General features: G+C 50.0%; 1 protein-coding gene across 1 annotated transcript in view; it reads right to left on the bottom strand.

Annotated features, from left to right (window-relative positions):
• Positions 1 to 13714, bottom strand: part of LOC123760552 (uncharacterized) — a 92771-nt gene that overhangs the window by 53095 nt on the left and 25962 nt on the right. The gene's annotated exons all lie outside the window — the stretch shown is intronic.

Below are 13714 nucleotides of genomic sequence, written 5' to 3'. Positions count from 1 at the left end.
CCCCCATATGATTATGAATGTAAAACGGTTTACACACGACTCACAACTGCTGACGTCCGAACACTTCCGGAACAAGTGCTTCGCTGACGACTTGTGTTCGAACCACAACGCTATAAATGCTTCACCCACGTACTACAAATACACATAATCGCCAACAGAACTAAAACACCTGACCTAACTATACACTTACCTGACATAACTATACAAACACCTGACCTAACTATACACTTACCTGACATAACTATACAAACACCTGCGCCTAACTATACACTTACCTGACATAACTATACAAACACCTGACCTAACTATACACTTACCTGACATAACTATACAAACACCTGCGCCTAACTATACATGGAATTTTATTTTATAATATTAATTTATATATGAGAACAAACCTATTTTTATTGAATATTATTGCTTATAAATTCACAAATTTTTGTTAAAATTGGTGAATACGTGTGTAGAGCCGGCCGTTGCTTTAACGAGCCTGACCTGAGGACGAGTTGAGTAATTACCAACAGAAATACTAGGCCTAAAGATACACGAAATTATAATATATATCAATATAATCCCTCTCTCTCCCACCACTCTTTTTTTATATACAACCGTAATTATATATGTAAATATTGACATTTGAGTTATTATTAATAATATCGCCCAGTTTAGTGACAAATTAGATTCTATATTTTAGCGCTGATGGCGACGGAGGTTCTTGGGGACGGGTTATCTTGAGGTTATCTTGAGTTGATTTCGGGGCTTTTTAGTGTCCCCGCGGCCCGGTCCTCGACCAGGCCTCCACCCCCAGGAAGCAGCCCGTCACAGCTTACTAACACCCAGGTACCTATTTACTGCTAGGTAACAGGGGCATAGGGTGAAAGAAACTCTGCCCATTGTTTCTCGCCGGCGCCTGGGATCGAACCCAGGACCACAGGATCACAAGTCCAGCGTGCTGTCCGCTCGGCCGACCGGCTCCCGGGTGAGGACAATGAACACGTCCCTGTGTCTGTGTGACGACGCCACCGTGCACTCTGGGCCACCACCACTAGCCACACCCCCGTCCAAATGCTCACCCTCTACCCCCTCCCCTTTCCTCTGCCACTCCGCCAAACGCCTCTACAGCCGCTGGGAAGAGCATGATAGCCAATAAAGATGAACTAATGTGTGTGAGAACACGATGGTCCGGTCAGCGGGACTATGCGTAATTAATGGTCACAGTCATAACTTATCGATCAACCGATCATTGGATGCTGCCAGTCAGACAATGGCAGGAAATGTGATTCGCAAGAGGAGGAGGCTGATGGGTAGGGAGCCGGATAGAGTGGGGAGGATGGGGAGGGAGCCGGATAGTGGTCAGGGGGAGGATAAACGTACGACGTAGTAGCAATGAGACACGGGCTCGCCATAGCCCGTGCTACATTGAAATTTGTTCCATTAGCTGAATCTAAAACAACAATAATAACGAGGAGAAAGCGCCAAGCCAGTATGACTACATATAGCGACATACGCAAGGCCTTGCCGAAGCTCTTGGGCCGTGATGTGTACGCCAAGGGGCTTCGAACAGAGTCACGAATCACTCGATTCGAATTACAATTAGCCCACTGTCGGCGTCGCCCCTAGGAGAAAGCGGGCCTCATAGCCCCCTAGCAGTACCCACACCATTATCCTATTGCGGGTTCCCTCCTGTTGAAACCCACGCCCCCCCCCCCCACTCCTAGGAAGAGCAGGGCTGCCATACACTAGCTAGGAAATCACTGCTGAGAGACTGGAGAAACCCAGGACCCAGATTCACGAAACAGTTACGCTAGCACTTACGAACCTGTACACCTTTTCTCAATCTTTAGCGGCTTTGTTTACAATTATTGAGCAGTTGATGAGCTCCGAAGCACCAGGAGGCTGTTTATAACAATAACAACAGTTGATTGCCAAGTTTTCACGCCTGTAAACTTTTTAATAAATGTAACAATAGCCGTCAAAGATTGAGGAAAGATGTACAGGTTCGTAAGTGCTTGCGTAACTACTTCGTGAATCTGGCCCCCCAAGGCGTTTATACGTGTTAACTAGAGGTAATGGTAGCGCCATGAAAGGTACTGAAGACTATGGAAGAGAACGCAATGTTCTTCACTCGTGTGAAGCAAATGCGTCCTATGGTTTTTCACTCGTGTGAAGCAATGCGTCAAATGCGTCTTTTGGTTCTTCACGCTGCATGTATCATTAATTCGAGCGGCTCCGTGCTTCATTATGCATGGAGATTACAGCCACAGCCTGGTGGGTCCTGGGAGCAACACCCCTGGGGGAGCCACACCCCTGGTGGAGCCACACACCCTGGGGGAGCCACACCCCTGGTGGGGCCACACACCCTGGGGGAGCCACACCCCTGGTGGGGCCACACACCCTGGGGGAGCCACACCCCTGGTGGAGCCACACCCTGGTGGAGCCACACACCCCTGGTGGAGCCACACCCTGGGGGAGCCACACCCCTGGGGGAGCCACACCCTGGGGGAGCCACACCCCTGGTGGAGCCATACACCCTGGTGGAGCCACACCCTGGGGGAGCCACACACCCTGGTGGAGCCACACCCTGGGGGAGCCACACCCCTGGGGGAGCCACACCCCTGGTGGAGCCACACCCTGGGGGAGCCACACACCCTGGTGGAGCCACACCCTGGGGGAGCCACACACCCTGGTGGAGCCACACCCTGGGGGAGCTACACACCCTGGGGGAGCCACACACCCTGGTGGAGCCACACACCCTGGTGGAGCCACACACCCTGGTGGAGCCACACCCTGGTGGAGCCACACCCTGGGGGAGCCACACACCCTGGTGGAGCCACATCCCTGGTGGAGCCACACACCCTGGTGGAGCCACACACCCTGGTGGAGCCACATCCCTGGTGGAGCCACACACCCTGGTGGAGCCACACACCCTGGTGGAGCCACACCCTGGTGGAGCCACACCCTGGTGGAGCCACACACCCTGGTGGAGCCACACCCTGGTGGAGCCACATCCCTGGTGGAGCCACACACCCTGGTGGAGCCACACACCCTGGTGGAGCCACATCCCTGGTGGAGCCACACACCCTGGTGGAGCCACACACCCTGGTGGAGCCACACACCCTGGTGGAGCCACACACCCTGGTGGAGCCACACCCTGGTGGAGCCACACCCTGGTGGAGCCACACCCTGGTGGAGCCACACCCTGGGGGAGCCACACACCCTGGTGGAGCCACACACCCTGGTGGAGCCACACCCCTGGTGGAGCCACACACCCTGGTGGAGCCACACACCCTGGTGGAGCCACACCCTGGTGGAGCCACACCCTGGTGGAGCCACACACCCTGGTGGAGCCACACCCTGGTGGAGCCACACACCCTGGTGGAGCCACACCCTGGTGGAGCCACACACCCTGGTGAAGCCACACACCCTGGTGGAGCCACACACCCTGGTGGAGCCACACACCCTGGTGGAGCCACACCCTGGTGGAGCCACACCCTGGTGGAGCCACACCCTGGTGGAGCCACACCCTGGTGGAGCCACACCCTGGTGGAGCCACACCCACCCACAGACCCTGACCCGTAATCAATAACCCGTCAATAATTCTTATGATTACAAAGAGAAGACGCCGACCGAAACCTTTTGAATTGGCGAAGAATTATGACCAGCGAGACGATTGGTTCAGCCAGTGATCACTCGTTTTGCATTTGATCCCATTATCATGTTGGCCAATACAATTTTCTATCTATGTTTGGTGAATATTTTATGCATTTCTTATCAAAATTTTGGTTATTTAGGCTTCATTGTTTATCAGACAATCAAAAACAATCTTATCAAATCAATCATCTCAAGATAATCAGTCACGTCTTGAAACTCTGTGACTGTGAGAGGGTCGTGACTGTCCTCCACCTGTCACCACAAACACTTCCTCGGACAGTCTTACCGTCAACAGATCAGTGTTCGCAGCGTGTTCCGTCTGTCGTGAGCCGCCTGTCCACAACTCAAAGAGCATAGAGGTTGAGCGGAAATACAGTCCGTTACATTGGGTACAGTGTATTAAAAGGGTATTTAGGGTATTAAAAGTATCAACACAAGACAGAACACGAAACAATGGGTATAAATTGGATAAGTTTAGATTTAGGAACGACTTGGGTAAATACTGGTTCAGTAACAGGGTTGTTGATTTGTGGAACCAATTGCCGCGTAACGTGCTGGAGGTGGGGACCCTCGATTGTTTCAAGCGTGGGTTGGACATGTATATGAGTGGGATTGGGTGGTTATAAATAGGAGCTGCCTCGTATGGGCCAATAGGCCTTCTGCAGTTGCCTTTGTTCTTATGTTCTTATGTTCAGTGGTGATCTTCAGGGCTATCAGCCTCGTGGGTTACAAATGCTCCCGTTGCTTAACTAGCTAAGTTAAAAGTTTGATCTGGTATTTGATACACCTCCGGGATAGAAGTAATGTGATTAGCTGAAGAAAGGGAAGAGCCATTACGACTGAATAGCACTGGGAAGGGGTCAGGATAAGGATTTGGGATGGGACGGGGGGGAGAAGGAATGGTGCCCGACCACTTGGACGGTCGGGGGATTGAACGCCGACCTGCATGAAGCGAGACCGTCGCTCTAGGGTCTAATCTAAGTGGTTGGACAAAGCATGCTGTAGGTCGTTATGGTGTTGAGATTGTTCCAGTGTTGCTCGTATAGTGATGATATCACACCACCCCAAACATGCCCCCCCCCCTTGTCATGTGTGACAGTTTAGACGGAACTGTCAGTCATCTGTCAGTCATCTTCCGACCTCTCTCACACACTCACCCCCTCCCTCCCCTCATGTTGCCCTCACTATCCTGCCTCAGTACCTCATCCCATACATCATCTCCCCTCTCCCCTCGGAACTATCTCCCCCCCCCCCATGACACCCTTGAAAGTATTGTTGATTCCCCTCCCCCCCACCCCCCCACCCTTCAAATACAATCCCCACCACCCACCACCCACCACCCACCATCACCCCCCACCCACCACCCACACAAGCCTCCAGGGCCTCCTCTCCTACCAAACATCTATACCCATTAAAATCTCTCTCTCACCCCATACAGCATCCCCCCCACCCCCACCCCCCCATGGGGCCACCCCTCCCCCCTCTCCCTCATGCCTCTCCACCCCGCGCTTGAGTGGCATGAGAGGAAGGGAATATGGAATGAACTAGAAGAGGAGAATGATGACACTAACCCTCATCCACAATTTCAAAATTAATTTTGTTATATATTTTAGGGTCAATGATAGTCAGGATGGTGTTGTATTTGACGGCCGGCTGGTGGCTGGCAGGAAGGAGGGGACCAGGAGCTATAGTTCCGTCTTGCTGATAGAAATAAGGGAATACTGAGACACAGATTCGAGTCTGTGTAGCTTCCTCTACATCTGTGACCATCAGAAGAACTTTCAGAGACCCTATAAAGAAGAGTTCGAATCCCTCTCTATACTAAAATTTAACACACACACACACACACACACACACACACACACACACACACACACACACACACACACACACACACACACACACACACACAGGGGTCTGGTAGCTAAGTGGAGAGCGCTCTGGACTCGTTATCCTAGGGTCCGGGCTCGATTCCCGATGATGGCAGAAATGGGCAGAGTTTCTTTCAACCTGATGCCCCCTGTTACCAAGCAGTAAATAGGTACCTGGGAGTTAGACAGACATCCTCATACTTCCTGCCATAGTTGACACCGCCCCCCACTACACATTTCTTAAAACTGTTGAGAGAGGTGGTGGTGATGCCTGTCCCACTGTCCGCCCCGTCTCACCCGTCCTCCCGTCCCACTGTCCGCCCGTCCGCCCGCGGGGCCCTGTCTCTCCCCCCTGTCTCTCTCTAACACATCTTCACTCCCTGGGGGAAGTGATGGGCAGTTATCAGTGTGTCAGGCGCCGCTCGTCCACGTGACCCCTGTAATTGACCTGTTGTCCTGTTGACAACCGGTTGAGGGAGGGGGGTGGAGGGAGGGGTTAGAGGGGTCAGTCACGTGATCTTTCTCTCCCAGCCTTTGCCGTCTGAGGGGAAGGGAGAGAGAGGGGAGAGGGGGGGAGGAGGGGGATTGTTACTCCGAACCCCTACCTTCAATTCATCTCTCTCTCCCCTGTCTCTCTCCCCTCTTCTCTATTACCACCCTTTTCCTTCCTCTCACTTCCCCCCCCTCCCCATCCCCTCCCCCTCACCCCTCACCTCCCCCTCCCCTACCCCCCCCTCCCCCCTTTCCCAAAGTGTCAGGCCTCGTCACTTCAAGCTGAGAAATGTCAGCTGAGATCAATGGTGTGTTTTCCCGGTACTCGCCTAGTTGTAGTCATCGAGTTATCCTTACGAGGGGTTGAGTTGCGGCTCTTGGGTCCCGCCTCTCAACTGTCAATCCCCACGACCATTCAAGTGGTTGGGGCACCATTCCTCCCCCTTCGTCCCATTTCATATCCTAATCCTGATCCCTTCCCAGTGCTATATAGTCGTAATGCCTTGGCGGTTTCCCCTGATAATTCCCTTCTACTGTCAATCAATCAACTGTAACTACTAACTAATGTTCCCCCCCCCCACACACACACGTATTCGTGTGTCAACTTTGACAGTTGAGAGGCGGGACCAAAGAGCCAGAGCTCAACCCCCGCAAACACAATTTGGTAAATACAATTAGGTAAGTACACCCCCCCCCCTCCAGGAAGCAGCTCCGTAACAGCTGTCTAACTCCCAGGTATCTATTTACTGCTAGGTAACAAGGGGGCATCAGGGTGAAAGAAACTCTGCCCATTTGTTTCCCGACGACACAGAATTACGAGTCCTGCGCGCTGTCCGCTCAGCTGCCAGACCCTTAAACACATGTACGTAAAACACATGTAAACACACATGTGTTTACATGTGTGTGTGTGTGTGTGTGTGTATGTGAGTTTCAATATGTTTTACCGGAAGTCATTCTGGTGAAACACCATACGACAAGATGGCTGGTCTGTCGCCCCCCCCCCTCCAAGGGTCCGGTACAGTTGTTAAACAATTGTATTAATGGATAGTTAGGATTATTAAACGCAGCTAATTGCCCGGACACACGACACCTGCAACTTCATTACTCACCGGCATTGGATGAGTGGATTAATTATTACTCCGCATGATTACAGCGGGAGATTAATTAGGCCATGTTGGACACAGGCGGACACGGGCGGGTAGAGGAGAACACAGGTGGACACATGTGGACACATGTGGACACATGTGGACACAGGTACAGGTAGATACAGGAGAGTGATTCTCATGAACAAATCCACAAGGGCCGTGACGAGGATTCGAACCTGCGTCCGGGAGCATCCCAGACACTGCCTTAATCGACTGAGCTACGACAGGGCTCAGTCGATTAAGGCAGTGTCTGGGATGCTCCCGGACGCAGGTTCGAATCCTCGTCACGGCCCTTGTGGATTTGTTCATTTGATGCATCACGTTAGTGTGATCTCTGTGTGTGAGAGTGATTCTCCTCTGGAGGCGTGTGCACCTATGGGAACTCGCGCACACGCGCACACGCACGGACTACATGTGGGTTGTCTCCTCGTCTTATTTAGCTCTTAAATGGTCCAGGACGGACCGAAACGTCGTCGCCGTCCCTTCACCTTCTAGTGTGTAGTCCGGTCAAACTCCACTCAGACTCCCAGCTGTCTAACAACCTCAAACTACCCAATCAAACGGCCGTCGGGGTCACTACACACAAGTCCAATATGGAAAATATAGTTGGCCCCCTGACAAGGTGGGGGGGGGTGTATGGGGGGCGGGGGACACCATTACCAACAGGTATCAACAGAGGGCGCCGGTGTTGAAGGGGAAGGAGGGGGGGGGGGTGTTTGTTTACATAGTGACGTCACAGTGTTAGCGAGGCGGGAGTTTCTCGTCTTGGTCAGACCACACACACCGACGACCCTCCTCCGTTTTCTTTACCGTCGCCATGACAGGTCTTTCCGTTTTTCGGGGAGAAGTTAACTTGTTAAAGCTGCTCTAATTGGCCAGTTGACTTAATCAACAACGATTTTTGTGTTTGGCTGATTTACGGAAATTATTTGTTAATGACACTAGTTTCTTAGGTGTTTTAGGTGTTAAATTGTTATCTGTAATATGTCATAGAAAACACTTCATAGAAAACACCGACCTCACCTAACCTTCTTAGTATGTTAAGATAAGCATCTTATTGCTTCTTATTTACAACTTAACCTATCAACGGTATAGGTTAAGTAATAATTGTAAATAAGAAGCAATAAGATGCTTATCTTAACATACTAAGAAGGTTAGGTGAGGTCGGTGTTTTCTATAAAGCTTTTCAAGGTAAACTAAAATATTCACAATCAATTAGTATGTCACATATGCACTTATTAAATAAGCCAATATTGACCGAAGGCAAGTGCGAGAACGGGTTGCTCCCTAAAGGTTAGCTTCAGTTCTTCCTCGTTATAAGAAGTAGCTTTGAAGCTTTAAAGTGTCTCAAAAATCTTTGAAGCGTCTCAAAAAGCGTGAAAGAGGCGCGGAGAAAATTAGAAGACAATACACAGGACCCAAACATTCCCAGCAGGACCCTCGATCTACTCCCATATTTCCTCCCAGCCAGTAGTCACGGGGTGGGAAATCGCTCGTCTGGGAGCAAGATACGATTGTTGGTGTGGGTGTGTGCTTATATTTTTAAATTATTCTCCATGATAACTTGAAATACATAGAATGTACTCGAGGGACATTAATATGCACACTCGCATTTACATACAAAGTGGTGTATGAATGATTAACACCCACAGGTACGCAGTCACTCATCTAGAAATACCGAGGATAGGAGTGGCTAGGTTTATAGATAGAGCAGACCAGACCACACACTAGAAGGTGAAGGGACGACGACGTTTCGGTCCGTCCTGGACCATTCTCAAGTCGATTGTGAGAATGGTCCAGGACGGACCGAAACGTCGTCGTCCCTTCACCTTCTAGTGTGTGGTCTGGTCAACATACTTCAGCCACGTTATTGTGACTCCTCGCCTGCATATAGATAGGCTATTAGGCTAGGAAAGAAAAAGGATTCGTGTGTGCTTACCAAGAGGGGATAGACAGGAAGGAGAGTGTTAATAAGTCTGTAGCCTCTATTAATATGCTAACTCTCCTGGTGTAGAGTCAGTCCTATCACTACAGAGCTGACTGTCTCTCATGTAGTGCAGAGGAGCCAGCTCCATCTGCAGGGCTGGCAAAGGCAGCTTAGACACTGTACACACATACACATATAAATCTCCTCTATAATAAATAATTCTCAAATCGCATGCCTATAAAAGCCAAACCCATTACGACAAAGATTGTCCCGAATAAACCACAGCGTTACATCGAAAGCTAATGCATTTACCACGAGATAACCAACCATACGGAGGAGCGGGGGCTTAGCTTGCTGATGCTTCGAGAGAGAGAGAGAGAGAGAGAGAGGGCCGCCAGCACGCACAATAGGTGTCAGGTCTATGCCTTAACTTTCAGGGGAGTCCCTGAATGGGCGTTTAGGGTCCTCGCTGGGGCCCGCAGTGAACCTTTTCATGGACGGGCGGGTGTTGGCGCGGCGTTACTGGAGAGGTCCAGTTGATAATATTATAAACTGTTTTATGACCGATATATCCAACTGTTATTGATGGCTTGTCATCTCCCGGTACTCCACACTCCCTCCGGGTATTCTAGACTTCCTCCCGGTACTCCATAGCTGATCGCTGTGTCTCGTACCCGTCTTCACGTCACTCAAGTGTCACCTAGATGACTTGGGAGGTATGTGTCACGTCTAGGAGGAGGAGGAGTGTGTGCCAGGTGTGTGAGGGGGTACCTGTACCTTGCCAGGTGTGTGAGGGGGTACCTGTACCTTGCCAGGTGTGTGAGGGGGTACCTGTACCTTGCCAGGTGTGTGAGGGGGTACCTGTACCTTGCCAGGTGTGTGAGGGGGTACCTGTACCTTGCCAGGTGTGTATTTAATTATACCTGTAACATTAACAATTACATGATCATGTATCGCAATGAGGTCAATTGTTTTATTGCATTTGTCTTCTTCGGGTCATTTTGCTGTGCTCAAGTTACCGGTTGTCGGTCTTACTGCCTCCTCTCCATCGTCACATGTGTCACTTAACTGTGATGAAATATATGGACTGTCGACCATAATTACCACCTTTCAGATACGTCCCTCTTGCTCAGAAAAGGTTTGTTTATGTTTCTCACGACTGTTCGTGAGTCTGTGAGGCATGAGTCCATGAGGCGTGAGTCCATGAGGTATGAGTTCATGAAGAGTGAGTCCATGAGGCATGAGTCTATGAAGAGTGAGTCCATGAGGCATGAGTCCATGAAGAGTGAGTCCATGAGGCATGAGTCCATGAAGAGTGAGTCCATGAGGCATGAGTTCATGAAGAGTGAGTCCATGAGGAATGAGTTCATGAAGAGTGAGTCCACGAGGAAGGAGTTCATGAAGAGTGAGTCCATGAGGAATGAGTTCATGAAGAGTGAGTCCACGAGGAAGGAGTTCATGAAGAGTGAGTCCACGAGGAAGGAGTTCATGAAGAGTGAGTCCACGAGGAAGGAGTTCATGAGGCGTGAGTCTTATTATTAGTGAGACCCGCGTTAATCTTCAGTCTTTCATTATGAGTGTCTCAACTGAGTCTTATCTTAGAGTCTCATTAAGGCTGAGTTATCTTGAGTGTGTTGGTGCTCGCGCGTGTAGGTGAGGAGCTTATCTGAAGTGTGAGTGTGTGCCAGCCAACACCGACCAATTACCACCACAATTTTCCCCGAAAGTTTCTGTTGGTGAGAAACATCTGAAGAGCGGTTTACTATACGCAGCTGTGTGACGCAAACCCAACCCTTGCGTCACAGTCAGCGTCCAGCGAGTCAGGAAAAAAGTCCATAATTCAATTCGAGTTGATGAGGTCGCTTCCATCGCCCTTCCTGTAGTGTCGAATACTTAAAATTACTCTAACTAGATGATGAGTCAGGGGGCCCGCGACAGCCAAGACATGTAAATGATGATAGCGTCTCTCTGTCTTCCTCACTCCGACAGGAATGGAGTGCCAAAGGAATAGAGTCAGGCCCTCCTCTTTACCTGTCAATTAGAGTGACTGGTGGCCTTGTGGAGCCACAGTCTAGGGTGAGTAACAGAGGCTCGCAGGGCGTTAATAGTACGACTCGGCGTTCGACGTCTTTCAGCTGCGGGCGGGTTATCAACTCTTAAGTGTATATAGACCGAAAAGACGTGGTTACATTCTCAACTTATACTTTCTAAGTGGGGTGAGTATATATGTTTTGAGGGGGGGAGGGGAGGGGTGCTGAGGAATATATGCCAGACAGTTCACTTGCTGCTGTGTTGGGGTAGTGTGTATGCAAGTTGAAGGGGATTGAATTACACATCTGTGAGGAGCAGAGAATCGAGTTTCATGAGGGGGATCTGATGGCCTGCAGAGACGCCACCCGCACCGGTAATGGCCCCTTGGGGGGCATGATGCCAAATAAAGAATATCTTGCAATTATAGACCAAAAAGAGAGAGATTGAGCTAGAAAAAAATATGGAGATAAAGATAAATGGATAATACTTAATGCAATCTCTTCATATCTGAATATTTTTTTTTCGAGCGGTTTCAAATAATATTACGGTTGTGTGATGCAAACAATCATATATTCATTGATGAATAATGATTTCTAAGGTAAACTGAGGTAAACTATATAATTGAACACAACTCATTGACCTGTTGACTTATCGTAAACTGGTGGCTTAGGCCTTTCAAGTAGTCTACATTTAGGTCGAATAACTGTACCTTAGCAAGATATTGTTCCATGGAGGAGTGGGACATTCCTGTGTTGAGCCGTGAGCAAGCTTAGGGCAGTCCTTGGGACTGCCTTAGGCTTGGGCTGGACGGTAGAGCGACGGTCTTGTTTCATACAGGTCGGTGTTCAATCCCCGACCATCCAAGTGGTTGGGCGTCATTCCTTCCCCCCCCCCCCCCCCCCCTTCCCTCCGTCCCATCCCAAGCCCTTATCCTGACCCCCTTCCCAGTGCTGTATAGTCGTAATGGCTTGGTGCTTCCCCTCCCCTCCCCCCTGATAGTTCCATTCCATCCCCCCCCCCCACGCTGGCGTTAGTCACTCTCTGTCTCATTCACCTGTCTGTAAATTGTTTGTCATTAATAAACATAAAGTTTGGCGACCTACCCCATGAAGTTAGCGATCATTTGGCCACTGTTGATGAGGTGGGACTCCCAAACACACACACACACACACACACACACACACACACACACACACACACACACACACACACACACACACACACACACACACGCGCGCGCGTGAAACAAACACACACACACTACATACCTGCTCCATACACAACATCCTGCCTCGGGTATTAATACAAGCTGACATTTAACCAGCAGCAAGAAATACACTGCAGCATATACAAAGTCCACAAAGGTTATGTATGCAAGCTGAGAGCTTCGGTTGTATGAAGCTTGGAGGGTGCCTGAGGCTAGGAGAGGCCAGGAGGTTATCTTGAGGTTATCTTGAGATGATTTCGGGGCTTTAGTGTCCCCGCGGCCCGGTCCTCGACCAGGCCTCCACCTCCAGGAAGCAGCCCGTGACAGCTGACTAACACCCAGGTACCTAATTTACTGCTAGGTAACAGGGGCATAGGGTGAAAGAAACTCTGCCCATTGTTTCTCGCCGGCGCCTGGGATCGAACCCAGGACCACAGGATCACAAGTCCAGAGTGCTGTCCGCTCGGCCGACCGACCGAGGTATATAGAATGTCACATTTTCATTCTGATTAATTCTTGGTTTCTGGGATTATTTTCCCCTGACACACATGGGAGAGGTGGGAGGGGGATGTGGTGGGTGTGGGGTGAGGGGGGGAGTAGCCATGTACGTGGGAGAGGTGTTATTGTGGGAGAGGAGCAGCTTTGTACACGGGGTCTCTTCCATATCTCTGCTCCTTTCTCCTGTTCTTGTCGTCTCTTATTAATTTCCTCTCCATCTCTCTCTTTTATTACATTTTTCTCGATTTCCGTTTCATTTTTTCCCTCCCCGCATTTCCCTCATTTTCCCATAATCTCTCTCCCTTCCATCTGTTCCAGTATTTATATTCTATTGATGGAAGTTTCTTAATTCTCTTACAAGTCGCTGTGTCCACGTCCAGACTTATCTGAAGCTCAGAGTGCATTGTATCTCTCTCTCTCTCTCTCTCTCTCTCTCTCTCTCTCTCTCTCTCTCTCTCTCTCTCTCCCTCTCTCTCTCCCTCTCTCTCTCTCTCTCTCTCTCTCTCTCTCTGTCTCTCTCTCTCTCTCTCTCTCTCTCTCTGTCTCTCTCTCTGTCTCTCTCTCTGTCTCTCTCTCTGTCTCTCTCTCTGTCTCTCTCTCTGTCTCTCTCTCTCTCTCTCTCTCTCTCTCTCTCTGTCTCTCTCTCTGTCTCTCTCTCTCTCTCTCTCTCTCTCTCTCTCTCTCTGTCCCCCCACACCACGATACATTATGCAAGGTGATGAGAAGCGGGAAAATGTACGTCTGTCTGAATAACGTTGACAGGTGACGTCTTTTGACGTAATGGGCACGTGCATATATATTACGTCATTAGTGAGGAAGGAGAAGAAGAGGGGAGCAAGAGGTATATGAAGAGAGAACACGAGAGGAATGAGATGCGTAGAGAGGCAGCATC

Source organism: Procambarus clarkii, chromosome 39 (assembly GCF_040958095.1).
Source record: "Procambarus clarkii isolate CNS0578487 chromosome 39, FALCON_Pclarkii_2.0, whole genome shotgun sequence".
NCBI lineage: Eukaryota > Metazoa > Arthropoda > Malacostraca > Decapoda > Cambaridae > Procambarus > Procambarus clarkii.
The sequence above is the reverse complement of the archived record's forward strand: the minus strand, read 5'-3'. Positions and strand labels throughout refer to the sequence as shown.